The sequence below is a fragment of the Apium graveolens genome, chromosome 1 (assembly GCF_009905375.1).
Source record: "Apium graveolens cultivar Ventura chromosome 1, ASM990537v1, whole genome shotgun sequence".
Taxonomy (NCBI): Eukaryota; Viridiplantae; Streptophyta; class Magnoliopsida; order Apiales; family Apiaceae; genus Apium; species Apium graveolens.
The window spans coordinates 85,071,070-85,087,440 of NC_133647.1; the positions used below are offsets into that span (position 1 = coordinate 85,071,070).

The window sequence follows — 16,371 nt, forward strand, 5'->3', positions numbered from 1 at the left end:
ATTTTGAAATCTTTTTAAGATTGTCTAAATTTCATCGATATCGTGAAAATTATTTTTCCAAGGCTAATTGCCTTCCGAACAAAAAGAGGTATAATTGAGAACCGATTGTTGTAATATGAGACTGAAAGCTCAGTGCTATGATGGTGCAATCGGAGCATCGTGATGAGTAAGTTGTTTTAAAAAGGGAATACCATGTTTAGTTATTATCATAAGGATCTTTAACATGGTTATTAAAGAACGATAATAGAGATATAACGTGATTAGTGAGGTACGCTTCTGTGAAACACTATTGAGATGAGAACTAATGAATTCGGGAAAGACCAATCATGTATGAATTCGAGGAATAAGACTTTCAAAAAAGTGAGCATAAGATTAGTAATAACCTCTTGTTAGAAATACTCGGTGATAAAAACAGGATTTTGTATGAAATGTAATGATAATCTACGCAGCTTAAGGACCGTGACATAAGACGTCCTAATAATGATCTAGAATAATTGCGATAAGGTTCGGACTAAAAGGGACAAGGAGTTTACTTATGAGAAAATTTTGGAATTTTTTTTTCTTACACTAAACACGAGATAGAGGCTATAGTCAAATTGATCAAAGGCTATGATTGGGAAATATATTATCATCAAGGAAAGGCGAATGTGTTGGCCGATACTTTAAGTAGGAAAAGATATATTGAGGATGACAAATCTCAGAATAAGTGATGAGAAGGATCGCATGAAAAGAATCCTTTATTACTTAACAGGAAGACTTAGAGATGCCTAAAAATGTAAATGGATATTAGTCATGATAGAATATGAAAAGGGATGTCATTGAGTAGGTAAGTAAGTATTCGACATGGTTGAAAATGAAAACGGAAAGGCGAGGATTAAAATTTTGGAGATTACGACTTGTAGATGACCCAAATAGGAGTAAGAGTTAATTATAATAAATTTTAAAGGAGGATTATCAAGAATCAATTTAGCCGTCGTGTTATTTGAGGATTTGGAGTGATAGATTAAATAAGACCGCTTATTTTATTATGCAAACAATAGATGCCCACTCTACAAAATTATTATGAACGCGGAAGAGATAATTGGTGATAGAGAGACCCCGTGATATCGCACCACGCAAGGACCCAAGATATTTCGCGAGAAGGGATGAACAGATGCACGACTTAGAGTTCTCAAATCGACAAGTAGAATGAGAGGACTATCCGGGCCATTGAAGATACGTCTAGCGGCTTACCTTTTATTTAGAACGGTTAGGGGAATCACCTATCGTTGACAGAAAATTCTTGTAGATGTACTTACCACGCGAGCATATGAAAAATAGTCGCCGATATCCCTTACGAAGGACAACATGAAAGAATGAAGGATGTCATTGTCAGAGCTGATAGAAGGCAAAGAAGATCGTACACACCCTATAAAGGCCACTGGTAACAGGTACCAATAAACGTGAATACGTCTAAGGCGCTAGCGAGAATAACAAGTACGACCTAGAAGGTATCGTAGTACTATAGATATTATACGGGAAATGATTAAAGAAGTCTGACCAATGACGGAAGCTGAATGTTCCTAAAATGTGTTAATAAATTGCGTATGAAATGGTGCTTCCTTCAAGATGGCAACAGGACGATGACGTGCCTTACGTTACTACAGGAAGAAATTTTATATCTGACGCTAAGCGTGTAAAATGAGACGAGCGTGTAGAAATGCGACGAGAATTTCTTATATGAATTAATCGACAGAGATGATGCGCCAAAATGGGAAAACGTTAAGGAATGAAACTCTAGCACTAGTAGGAGCGATGTAGGGGGGAAACAAATAAGTTGAAGGATGATTCCAAACATTAAAGAATGCGCTAATCATCTATATTATTAATTTTAAGGGAAATGAAGTGACCAGCTGACGTTAATCGAATTACCGATAATAACGAGTTATCATACGGGCATTGGAATGGCTACCAAGCTTTGTACGGAAGAAAGAATCTTTCTCTCTTAGGTTGGGAAGAAATTGGTAAGGGGAGGATACTGGACCATAGTTGAATCAACAGACCAAAAGAATTTCTAGAACTTATCAGAACCCGGCTAGTGGCAGCCCAGGATGAACAATAGAGATATGCGGTCCAGAACTATAAAGACATAAAATACGAAGTAACAGACCAAGTATTGTTGAAAGTACCTCCTGAGGAGGGAATGATGAGATTCGAAACGGAAAGAAATGTTGAACCCAAGATTTATTGGACCTGTTGAAGAATTAAAGGACTAAGAAAGTTGACTTATAAATTAGCACCATCGTCGAATGGTCGCCAAGTTATAACGAGTACCACAAATCGAGGTTAGGAAATTTAACCGTCAAAGGTAGACATACGATTGAAAATGAGCTGATAAACTTGCATCCAGACTTAGCGTATGTGGAACAACTTGTAGAGATCATAGATCTACAATGACAAGTACTCTGAAATATATTTGACAGATGACTGGAAATTCTATGAAGAGATTCAATACTGTGAAGTCAATGTGAGAACTCGAGGTTGTCATGTGAGAAGCATATCCCTCCCTGTTTCTAGACTGATTCTGGAACGAAATCCTTTTAAGGGGGAAGACTGTAAAAACCCAAATTTTTTTGACATCGGTAAAAGACCTTATGAATAGTAACCTTGCGGTTTAATAAAAACTTTTGCAACCACACCATATACGAGTTTTTAATTTAAGATTCCGAGTTAATATTATAATTATACATACCAAATGAGTGTTTGTAAATGCTATTAGTTTTCGAAGAAAACGAACTTTGAAAAATGACTATATTTACGAATCATCGAGGATTACGAGGATCACAATATAATTATGATTTTAAAATCCAACGGATTTATAACCAAGGACGATACTTCAAAACATGAGGAATAAATACCAAAGGATTTACGTCGCGAACCGTTTGCGAGAAAGTATTACGAAAACGTTTAAGCGACCGAACAAACGCGTAAATGATTAAATAAACGTAAGGCACTAACTAACCGTGGTAGAAAAGTAACCATGGTCACTTTATTAAATAATGAGCTAAGGAAGTAGGATGATCAACTAGGGCTAGAGAATAGTGAAGCTAATGGCTAAGCTAATTAGCTTAGCTTGTAATCTAAAAAGCCTAGCTAGAATTGTCTAGAGATTTGGTAACAAAAATCAATTCTATGACTTACACTAGAAGAATAAACAAGATATCATAACATTATTGCAAGAAGCAACCAAGAAACAACCAAGGAAGCAACACATTTTCTCTCTCTCTCTCTCACACACACAAAACACCATGCTGATTTTCAAGAACACCGTGGAGAGAAAAATTCATATCTCATGTTATACTCATTCAAAAATCACCAAAATTTTACCAAACCTCTCTCATATCATAGGTAAGTCACGCACCAAATTTCATGCCCATCCCTGAAGTTCTCAATTTTATAAAAATGTTTGAAGTTGAGGATGAATAGTAACTCCGAAAATCAATAACTTGTTTTCTTGATTTTTCATGAAAGTTTAAGGCTCCTAAAGTTAGACCAAGGCTTCATCAAGGATCTTAGGATTTTACTAAGTATTAAAAAGCTTCAATAATGGTATAAACATTCATCCAAACTTTGTTTAAGTTTTAAGTTTCAAGAAAAGTAAGGATCTTGGATATAAGTATGGTTTTGATGATTGATTTGATATTATCTTGATGTTTAGTTAATTAGTTTTAAGGTTGATGATTGTTGCCTCAAGAACATGATGTTATTGAGAGTAGTTAGTGTTGATATGACTATTTTATGATTGTTGATGGTGGTATAATGATTTAAGACGTAAACGAAACTCGAGTCATAATCGTAACCTCGTTAAAATGAACAAAAGTCAACTTAAGTTTCTACAGACGTTCCCAAATGTATAAACTTTAGTTTCCTGAAAAGTGAGACTTTATTATGATATAAAATGTTATGAGGATCGTTTAGACGCTTAAATCGCTTGATTCCGATTTACGGATCAAAAGTTATGATCGTTTTAGTAAAAGGGATTTACGCGACAAAACTGCTACAAATTACAAACTTTGTAAATATAAATGATCAACTTAAAAATATTTAAAAATCATGAAATATTTACAGAGAGTAAAAAATAGAGTTTATTAGCTTTCATAAAAATTTCAAATAAAAATGTTAAATTTTCAATTTTATAAAAATGTCGGAGCCGAGGTCGCGCGGAGTACGAATGTCAAAAATAACCCCCTGTTGGGAAACTGCCACTTCGGGATTTTCACCCCTGTTACCAGAAAACCATTTTCAAATGATGTGTTCTAAATTTTGTCTAGATCGTGCACGCAAAAACGGTGTGTCAATTGAGTTAACGGTTTGAGAGATATCAATGTTTTAGTGTGTTAGGTCACACAACGCTATAGAAGGGGGTTGAATATAGTGTTTATACAATCAAATCGATTTATCAACACAAGTCTATAACAATAATCAAGTATATTCAATATAATAAACTCTGTTACAATTGAACAGTTGTTCTCTCTCAGTGATGAACCATATCACTAAGAGCTTCTAGGTTACAATGAATAATGTTCTCGTGAATGATAACACTTATAGTGTAAACCCTAAGCTGTGTTTATATAGTACACAGTTACAAGATATCTTCTAATTGATATGGAATATAATTATGTCTCCTAAAATATATCAATTAGATATTATCTTCTACAAGTCTTCTAGCTGTCCAACTCTTCATTCATATCTTTTATTGTTTTAGTCATGATCCTCTCCTGTAAATCAGCTGCATTCCTTATCTGAAGTACCCGCACTTAAGTCCTGATATAAATCTTGACGACCTTAAGTTCTGATATAAGTTCTGACTTCAGTAAGTTCTGATTTCCATTAAGTCCTGATATTAAGTTCTGAAACTACACACAATATATTAGACATGACATCACAAATATATCTAACAATCTCCCCCAATTTGTAAATTATGAAAAATATACAAGTTAATAGATTTCATGATGTCAAAAATATTTAAGTACAAATGCAATGAGAGTTTATTCAGACAACTAACTATAACTTACAGTCCTTTAGCTTTTACCAATCTTACTGTGTCAATCTGAATCCAAAGTGATTCTTGACAAAGTTTAATATCAGCTTCTCTTCTGCATTCCTCAGGACTTGAGCTAATGTAGCCTTCACTTGCTTCATTTCTTCGTCTTGACTTCTAATCTGGTAGATTACAGTCCTAAGTGCTGAGATGTGATTTCTTTCTAATCCATCACCAAGTCTGATTACCCTTGGATGAGATGAGTCTTCATTATAGCACATACACTTCTCTTTCAGAATAACTTCAAGTTTAGCAGAATCCTTCTTTATTGGAATTTCACTTCCACCATCTTCAACTATATTTGGAATGAATTTTGTAACCCTTGATCCAGAAATTCTGGCTTTATCCCTTATGGTCTTCATTAATAAATTTGACCATCTCCTGGTAATCTCAGACTTTATCTCCAAAAGATAATGAAAGAATTGAAGTTCTTTCAGAGATTTGTTCAGCACATCTGATTCTGACATTCTGTATGTTCTTCCATCTTCAAGAAATAGAATCAGCTTTTCTTTGACATTACTTTTATCATGAGCATCCAGTACCACTTGAACAGATATAACCTTATCAAGGTGTTTCTGTGTAACTTCCTCAAGTGGTTTGTCAGTTAATAAGAATGGATCTCTAGTAAGTACTTCAACTCCTGTCTTGATATTGGCTTCTTAAGAACCTAATCCAGCTTTGTCTCTTGCTTCTCTGGCTTTCAATCCAACAGTCATGAAATCAGATAGCAGTTGACTTTTCTTAGGATTTAATGGATTAACATTTTTCCATAAGAGTTTTCTCTTATCAGTAACTATCATTTTGTTCAAATGAACTTGAGCTTTGTCAGAGGTTGATATCTTGATGACTTGATCAGGATTTGCAGAATCTTCTTTAGCTTGCTATTCTTCACTCTGAACAACTTGAGCTATGTCAGAGGTTGTCTTAGATTCTTCTATTATCTTCTTTCTTTTTAGAGTTTCAACAGTTTCATCTTCGATAGCAGTAGCATCAAAAACTTGAACCAGTTTGCATACAGGTTTCACAGGATTTGAGGAATCTTCATCTCTTGTATCTTTGTTGGTTCATCAATCTTTCCTTTCCCTTTTGCCTTCGGTTCAATTCCAACTTGTGATCTTGTCTTGGGCTTTGAAGCCTCAGTGGTTTCCTTGATCATAATGCCTTTTGCCTTAAGCCTTGGAGGTTTCTTTGCATTAGAAGCTTTAGACTTAAAATTTGTCTTCTCAGCTGCAAATCTAGCTTCTTCCTCCTTTAAAGTCTCTAAATCCATTCTAGGATTATGCTTGAGAAATAGTCTTCTAGCAATCTCTTCATCAAGTGTCTGAATCTTGGGATCTTTATAGTAGACAGTAGTCTCCCTTCCCTTAAGCTTCAGAGTTTGTAAAAACTTCTGAGAGTCTTGACTTTCAGCTTGAATCAGAACATCAGAACTTGATATCAGATTTTGATTATCGGAATTTGCTATCAGAGTTTGAGTATTCATAGCTTCAGAACTTATCTTATTCTGTGTAGAAGATTTGCTAGAATCATAATTTAGTTTCTTTGAAGAAACTTTGGTGCTTTGCCCTTGACCTTGACCCTTGCCCTTGATAGGGTTTCCCTGGTCATCTCCTTTGTCATCCTTCTTCTTTAGTACTTGACTAGTTGAGCATTTGGACTTCACTACCTTCTCCCCATTTTTGGCATCATTTGGTAGGAGTAACAAGACAAACTTAATTAATATAAATTAAGTGAGTTTTGAAATATTGTGTTTGATATGCTTGTTGTTTTAATTCTGCTATTATAATATCTCTACAATTAAACTGCTTTGTTTACACTCCATTATCCAAACTTTAAAAAGGCTCAAAATCAAGAAAACACATTCACCCCCTATGTTGTACTCAATATCTTTATCTGCAATTTCTTGCTTGATAACCAACTCAACTTCACTGAAATTAACTTCACATGCTTTAAACAAAGGTGCATTTGCATTCTTCAACATTTCAGGAACATCTTGGTTCATAATTTATTTCCCTTTGTCAACTTCATTTTTCTTGTGAATGTTCAAAGCCTCATAGTCCAAAACAATAGCAATGTTAGCACATGGTTTATTTTTCTCATGATACTGCCCAATCAACTGAGATGCATTCTTGAATGAGTTGAACTTTAAATCATTTTTCTCAATTCTTTCTCTCAACACCGCCTCTACTTCTCCAGCACACTTAAGCTTGTTCTTGAGGTACTCATTTTCTTGCTTGACTGTTTCACGACCAACAAGGTGCAGTTCTAGCTCCGGTTTCTCAACCTCAAGATTTTCATTAATTTTTGATAGCCTACTCACTTCCTCAGTAGCTGCCATCATGCTTGTGTGGATATGAAACATCTCTACACTCATTTTCTCAACAATTTATTTATATCTAGTGGCATTTAAATCAATTGTAGTTAGAATAGGTACCTCTGATTTGGATGCAGATGATTCTCCTTGCTCTAGAGCCATGAGAGCATAATTCCAATATTCTTCACAGTCGTCCTCATCATCTATATCATCCCAAATTTTTCCTTCTGTAATGTAAGCCTTTCCCTGTTGCTTTCTTAAGAGTGCTTCATACTTTGTTTCCAATTCTAAATGATCTTTATATTTCTTCAGCTTCTTTGGATTTCTACACTCAGTGGAAAACTGTCCTAGTTCATCACAGTTGTTGCACCTTATCTTTGATATGTCAATAGACCCTGACTTATAGCCACTTTTTCCAGCTGAATTGAACTGAGTTTTTCCTTTCTCTTGCAGCACTTTGGATTCTTGACCCTGATGTTAGTGAACTTCCTTGCAAGATAAGTCAATGACTGGTCCATCTCATCCAGTTCATCAAGGGTGTAAAATTCATCCTCCTCCAGCTCTAATATGACTTGCTTATGTGGTTCCTTATTTTTCTGCTCAACAACATAGACAATTGGAATCTGAGCTTCTAGATCATCTTTAGACATTTTGTTGTCATTGGCTATCAAGGCACTTGATCCATCAATAACATGCCATTGTCTAGCTTTCAATGACTTCCTCTATAATATCTCCAGCTCATAGGTCTTCAAAATACCATACAAGACCTCCAAAATTATTCTGCTTAAATTTCTTCCTTCTCTTATTGCAGATATTGTTTTTTCCAAGTGATCAAGAAAGGTGAGCAAGAATTTAAGATTGACCTCTTTAGTTTCATAATATTTGTTATGAAGCTGCAAATCATTTATCAACTTATTGAACCTCTCAAAAACTTCATTTATGTCTTCTTTTGGTTAGCCATAAAACCCTCATACTGTGAAACCAAGATCCTTCTATGATTTAATCTAACCTCTTTTGTTCCCTCACACAGTATTTCTATTTTCTCTCAGATCTGTTTAGCTGACTCACAGTTAATAAAGTTATTGTACATTACATTATCAAGGGACTCAATCAGTATGAGTTGTAAGTCACTATCCAGTGAAACCTTTTCCTTTTCTAGCTCTGTGTAGATTGAGGGATCTTTAGGTGCAAATGTGCATGTATGACCATGTCTCCATCTGTTGATTTATGATTTTATTCTTCCATAATATGTAGTTTGCCTTATTAAAGACAGGTATCTTGATACTGCTTATTTTCTGAGCACTCATTCTTCCAAGATCTTTATCTGTTTACTTTCAGAACTTACTTTGATACCACTTTTTTGATATTGAGTGCAGTGAAATATAACACGAGGGGGGTGAATGTGTTTTTTTTTTATTTTAATTTTCTTTGAAAGTGTTTGTCTTATAAATAAATGAAGCATATATGAACTTGTAGAGATAAATTGTTTAACTATAAACACATAAATAGAATATCAAAAACTCATTTGATTGTATTAATCAAATTTATTTTTCTACAAATTTGAGTTCTTGAAAATAAGAACTTATCTACAATTCTTGGGAGAGAATACAAAATATTTTTTAGATCTGTTTGATAACTTCTAAACTAAGGACCTGTGCATGCTTTATAGACCAACAACACGGGTTTACACAACTTGCACTAAAATGTATTAACACGATTTCTAAAATTATCTTGTCTACTTCCATTTCCAGTGCTAGCAAATCTATGCAGAATCTTGTAGGTTTGTGACCATCCTTTGTCCAGTGAATCTTGGCCCTTGATCTTGTATTCTTCAATCTGCTTTTGTAGACTTTTCACTTCAGTGAATAAATTGTTTATTGACTGATAATCATGAAACATCCATTTTTCTGTGTTGAGTGGCAATTATGACACTTTATAATGCTCTAATAAGCTTTAAATTTATGCGTTTGTACTCAAGTTGTTAAGTGTTTTAACGTGTTTTCGAGTGTTTTTGTATTTTAGACATTATCTAGGTAATCAGGTGTATTAGCATTGTTTTGGTGCTAATTTGGTGTCAAGGTGGTGTTGGAATAAAGCTTGTGGGAAGCCGGCTCGAAGCAGCAAGAAAAAGAAGAAAATCTGAAGTTTTTCCAGAAGAATGGCGCGCCCGCGCTGGCCAAGCACGCAGCCGTGCATAAATGTTAGAAAGGCAGTGCACCCGCGCGCTATCATATTCGCAGAATTCTGATTCTATTCTAATTCAAATTAAAAGACTTCTAGATTTTATGGGGCTTCTATATAAATAACTTTAGGTCATTATTAAGAAAAAATCAGCCAGAGACATATCAAGGAGAGCTATAAGGAGACCGTGTTAGCACAATTCAACAAAGACGAAGAAGATCTTGTTTTTACTTGTGAATCTTTATTTATTTGTGAACCTGACTCTTGTTTTGTACTTGGTTTTATTCATTCGTTATAAAGATTATGTTTATTATACCATGCTTTCATCGAGACCCACATTGATGATGAGTCCGATTTGGGGCTAATCGTTATCGTGGGGTTCTGCGGATTTATTTATGGATTTATTTAGTTAATTTGTTTTGATACCTTAGTATGTAGTGATTTTATGATAACCTAGTATTGGTTGTGCGTATTCGTCTTATGATCTTCGCGAACTTATAGGATAGTGTGTTAATTCTTAATAAAGCGAAAGTGAATTTAGGGATTTAGAACTTGCCATGCTAGCATAGGTTCATGTATTTGTATGCATGATTCGTAGGTAATTTTAACCATCTTACTTGCCCTATGTAATCAAGATAGATAACTTGTTCTTAAACCGTTATGTTGTCAAATTCTATAGACATATAGGGTCTCAATATAATTGGTGTCTATTCAGCTTCTATCTCTTTTGTGGATGTCTGGTAGTATGGTACTCGTGCAACGAAAGTTGGCGTTTATCAGTTTTGTGTTATCTGATTAGTGTCATCACCATTGCATGCTAAGGTTAAGAACAATAAGGCTATTTAATGAAGTGTTTAATAAAGTTAGGATCCCATGTTTGTCATATATATTAATTCAACCAGTCTTATTCCCTTAGTTATAATTGTTAGCTTAATTCTTAGTTATAAACAACCTCAAATTGTTATCGTCTTAGCATTGAATAATAAGCATACATTGTTGCTTAAGTGCGTAAATTAATTAATTAACCAAAGACAGTCGCTGTGGGAATGAACTAGAAAAGATTCTATACTACTTGAGAACTCGTACACTTGCGTGTATTATTAGCGCGTGTTTAGCGACTAACAAGTTTTTGGTGCCGCTTCCAGGGACTGCAGTGTTAATTTGTAGTTTATGTGCTTTCCATCAGTGGTCGTTAAAGTTCATTGACTCGGACATTGTTACTTATTCGTTTCCTTGTATTATTTCAGGTACTCTAGCGAGGGTGTATGCAAACGCGTTCGCGTACTCGTAAGAGAACACTGGATAAGGCCGAGGAAGAAGTTGTGGTGGTTCGAAAGGAAGTTTTTGAAGGAGAAAAGAAGGTAGAAGAAGAAGAGAAAGTCGAAGAACCAGTTCTAGTAGAGATGGGTGATCAAGCAGAAAATCCTAAGGCTTTGATGAACTATTCTTAGCCTAAGATCAATGACATTCAGTCAAGCATCATCAGGCCAGCCATATGGGCTTACACTTATGAGATCAATTCAAGCACGATTCAGATGATACAAAACTCAGTTCAGTTTGGGGGTTCTCCTACTGAAGACCCCAACATGCACATCAGGGATTTCATTGAGATTTGTGACACTTTCAAGTTCAATGATGTGACTAAGATGCTATTAAGCTGCGACTCTTCCCATTCTCTCTGAGGGATAAAGCTAAGTGTTGGTTACATTCTCTACGAGCAGGTTCTATCACCACTTGGGAAGATCTTGCTCAAAAGTTTCTCACTAAATTCTTCCCTATGGCGAAGACTGCTACAATCAGGAATGCTCTTACTCAGTTTATTCAGCAAACTGGAGAATCTCTGTGTAAGGCTTGGGATCGATATAAGGAGATGCTAAGGAAGTGCCCACACCATGGCATGCTTGATTGGATGATTATCAAATGTTTCTACAATGGATTGGGTGTTACTTCTAGACTCATGCTCGATGAAGCATCAGGAGGAGCCTTGTGGGCTAAGAGCTACGATGAAGCTTATTAACTTATTGAACTGATGGCTGCTAATGAGTACCAGAATCCTTCCCAAAGACTAACCCAGGGAAAGGTAGCAAGAATTCTGGAGTTAGATACAGCAACTGCTATAGCTGCCTAACTTAAGGCTTTGACGATGAAGGTGGACACTTTGGCTAATTATGGAGTTAATCAAATCGCTAGTGTCTGTGAACTTTGTGCCGGTGCCTATGAGACTGATCAGTGCACAATCTCTAGTGACTCAGCTCAGTTCGTGAGCAATTTTCAGCGCTCACAGCAACCTGTGCCAGCCACTTATCATCCCAACAACCACAATCATCTTAATTTCAGTTGGAGCAACACTCAGAATGCGGTTCAACAGCCTTATCAGCCGTATCCAGCTAAGCAATATAACCCCCTGGTTTTCAGCAACTACAATATACACCAAAACAACAACTACAGCTGCAACAAGCCAATGAAAAATCTGAATTAGAGGAGTTGAAGCTTATGTGTAAGAGTCAAGCTGTTTCTATCAGAACCTTGGAAAATCAAATTGGGCAAATTGCCAATGCCTTGCTAAATCATCATCCTGGTACACTACCTAGTGACACTGAAGTGCCAGGAAAGAGGGAAGCTAAGGAGCAGGTAAAAGAAATCACTTTGAGGTCTGGAAAGGTTGCGAATTCCGAACAAACTCAAGCGTTGACTGAGGAAACTGGGGCTGAGAAAGAAGTAGAGCAGCAGAAAATAGAATTAGAATCAAGGAAGACTACTGTTGAGCACACTCCTCCTGAGGGTAATATATGGGATAAACAGATCTATCCTCCACCGCCTTTTCTTAAGCGGCTGCAGAGGAAAAAGCTGGACAAGCAATTTAAGAAGTTTCTGGAGGTGTTCAAGAAACTTCATATCAATATACCTTTCACTAAGGCACTTGAGCAAATGCCTAGTTATGCAAAGTTTATGAAAGGTATTCTCTCTCAAAAGGTGAAGCTAGATGATTTAGAGACTGTCGCTCTCGCGAAGGAATGTAGTGATGTGCTACAGCAAAAGCTGCCTCTGAAGCTTAAAGATCCAGGAAGCTTCACTATTCCGTGTACTATTGGAAAAGTGTCTTTTGACAGATGCTTATGTGACTTGGGAGCTAGCATCAATTTGATGCCTTTGTCAATCTTCAAGCAGTTGGACTTAACTGATCCAAAACCGACTTATATGACCTTGCAGTTGGCCGACCGTTCTATTACATATTCGCGAGGGATTGTGGAGGATGTCTTCGTCAAGGTTGATAAACTCATCTTTCCTGCTGATTTCGTCATTCTTGTTTTCGAGGAGGATAAGAAGATTCCCATAATCTTGGGAAGACCTTTCTTGGAAACTGGCTGAACCTTGATAGATGTGCAGAATGGTGAGCTCACAATGCGTGTGATGGATCAGGATGTAACTTTTAATGTGCTCAATGCTATGAAATTCCCTACGGAAAATGAGGAGTGCTTAAAGGTGGAGTTGGTCGATTGAGTGGTTACTTTAGAACTTGATCAATTGCTAAGGTCCGATGCCTTAGAAAAAGCCTTAATGGGAAATTCAGATAGTGAAGATGACGGCAGTGAAGAACAATTGCAATATTTGAATGCTTCTCCCTGGAAGAGGAAAATTGATATGCCTTTTGAATCTCTTGGAATGGAATAATTAAACAAAGCTCCTAAACGCCTCAAGCCATCTATTGTGGAAGCTCCCACTCTTGAGCTTAAGCCTTTACCTGAGCATTTGAGGTATGCATTTTTAGGTGATGCATCTACTTTTCCTGATATTATTGCATCTGACCTATCAGGTAGTGACGAGGACAAGCTTCTGAGGATTCTGAGAGAGTTCAAATCGGGAATTGGCTGGACTATAGCAGATATCAAGGAAATCAGCCCTTCTTATTACATGCATAAAATTCTGCTAGAGGAAGGTAACAAGCCTTCAAATATCCTATTTCCGCTAGAGGAAGGTGACTTAATCCAATCATGAAGGAAGTAGTGAAGAAGGAAATTCTTAAGTGGCTAGATGCAGGGATCATCTATCCTATTTCTTACAATTCATGGGTAAGCCCGGTTCAATGTATACCAAAGAAGGGTGGAATTACTGTGGTGGAAAATGAGAAGAATGAGCTTATTCCTACAAGAACAGTCACGGGGTAGAGAGTTTGCATGGACTACAGGAAGCTGAACAAGGCCACGAGGACGTATCATTTTCCTTTGCCCTTCATTGACCAGATGCTTGATAGGTTGGCTGGTCATGAGTACTACTGTCTTCTGGATGGTTATTCGGGTTGTTAGGTCATGCAACACTGTAGAAGGGGGTTGAATACAGTGTAAAATACAATCAAATCGATTTAAAGCACAAGTAACAGAAAATAGATGTATTCGATATAACAAACTCTATTACAATGGAACTATTCTCTCTCAGTGATGAACAAATATCACGAGAGCTGCTAGGTTACAATTGTATGATCTTCTCGATGATCGTAACTCTTATAGAGTAAACCTATGTCTATGTTTATATAGACACACAGTTACAAGATAACTTCTAATTGATATAGAATATAATTATGTCTCCTAAAATATATCAACTAGATATCTTATATAATTTTTCTAGTCCTCTAACTCTTTCCATGCATATCTTCTTCTTGTATTAGTCTCAATCTTCCTTCCTGTAAATCAGCTTCCGTCCTTAACTGTTAGTCCTCCAGTACTTAAGTTCTGATATCCATCTGCTGATATTATCTTCTGATAATCTAAGTCCTGATATCCTTAAGTCCTGACTTCCAGTAAGTCCTGATTCCAATAAGAACTGATATTTCCTGTTAGTTAAATATCTGAGAACTAAACATGAAACATATTAGACATGATATCTCAAATATATCCAACAATCTCCCCCAACTTATAAATTATGCAAGAATATACAAGTTAATAGATTTGATGATGTCAAAAACATTTAAGTTCAAATGCAATAAAAGTTTAATATGACTATTAATTATAACTTACAAAACATCCAGCTTTACCAATATCACTGAATCAATCTGAATCCATAATGATTCTTAACAAAATCATTTATCAGATTATCTTCAGCTTTCTTCAGAACTTTAGCTAACTATGATTTGACCTGCATCAGTTCTTCTTCCTTACTATCACCAATTTGATAAATGGCTGTTCTGAGAGCTTGAATGGATGTTCTTTCAAGTCCATCACCAAGTCTGATAACCTGAGGATGTGAAGAGTTTTCATTATAACATAAGCATCTTCCTTTCAGAATAACTTCCACCTTAGCAGAATTCTTCAGCATAGGAATTTCTCTTTCATCACCTTCAGTAATCTTTGGACTGTAATGGGAAGTTTTTGTACCAGAGATTCTGAATAGATCTCTTATAGCCTTCAAAATGTATTCTGACCATCTTCTTATAACATCAGATTTTACTTCCAGAAGATAGTGAATATGTTGAAGTTCTCTGATAGACTTCTTTAATACATCAGTATCAGCTAATCTATAAGTCCTTCCATCATTAAGAAATAAGATCAATTTCTCTTTTAGATTCTCCTTATCATGAGCATCTATCACAACTTCAGCAGACAACACCTTGTCAAGGTGCCTTTGTTTAATTTGTTCATATGGTTTGTCTGTTAATATGAAAGGATCTCTTAGAGTAACCTCTACTCCTATTTGAATCTTCTCTTTGTCAGAACCTAATCCAGCTCTATCTCTAGGTTGCTTGGCTTTCAACCCAAATGTAGCAAGTAGGTTAATCATGAGATTGGATTTTGGTTCAACTGGAGTAGCTTTCTTCCATAACATCTTCTTCTTATCAGCAATTGTCATTTTATCCAAATCAACTTGAGCATTATCAGTAGTTGATGTCTTCATCAGAATTTGCTGTTTTTTCTGTACCTTCCTGTCCTTTATTCTGAATAACAACTTGAGCAGTTTCAGAGGTTGTTTTAGAATCTTCAATTATTTTTCTTCTTTTCATAATTTGAATAGTTTCATCTTCAACAAGATTATCATCAATTACTTGAACCATTTTACACACTGGTTTCATCAGATCTTGAGAAGTTTTCAAGTCCGGTGACTTGGTTGGTTCATAAATTTTTCCTTTCCCTTTGTCTTTGGGATCACTCTCAGTCTGTGATCTAGTCATGAACTTTGAAGTTTCAGAATTTAACTTTTCCTTGATCACAATGCTTTTTTCCTGAGGCCTTGGAAGTTTCTTTGCATCAGAAGCTTTAGACTTAGGATTTTTCTTCTCAGCAGCAAATCTAGCTTCTTTCTCCTTGAGAGTTTCTAAATCTATTCATGGATTATGTTTCAGAAATAATCTTCTTTCTATCTCCTCATCAAGTGTTTGGATTTTAGGATCTTTGTAATAAACAGTAGTTTGCTTCCCCTTTAACTTCAGAGTTTGCAAAAACTTCTGAGAGTCTTCAGATCCTGACTTAATCAGAATATCAGAACTTCACATCAGACTTTGCTTATCACCACTTTACTTCAATCTTTGAGCATTCACAGCATCAGAACTTGACTTGTTCTGAATAGAAGATTTTCCTTAAACTTTTTTTTGACCTCTGCTCTTTTCAGAGTTTCCCTGGTCATCACCTTTATCATCCTTTTTCTTCAGTTCTTGAGTAGGTGAACATTTAGACTTAACTACCTTCTCCCCCTTTTTGGCATCATCAAGAAGTAAGAGAGAAAGAAGAAGTTCAACTTTAGATTGGATTTCATCCAATTGAGCTTTCTGAGAAGCTTGATTAGCCAGAACCTCAGCAATTTGGGCCTG

At 35.9% G+C, this 16,371-nt stretch overlaps 1 non-coding gene across 1 annotated transcript; it reads right to left on the reverse strand.

Annotated features, from left to right (window-relative positions):
• Positions 1-11,367: 11,367 nt before the first annotated feature.
• Positions 11,368-11,474, reverse strand: LOC141680642 (small nucleolar RNA R71). Its single transcript, XR_012558378.1, has one exon. It is a non-coding gene; the product is annotated as a small nucleolar RNA R71 (small nucleolar RNA).
• Between the last annotated feature and the right edge of the window lie 4,897 nt (positions 11,475-16,371).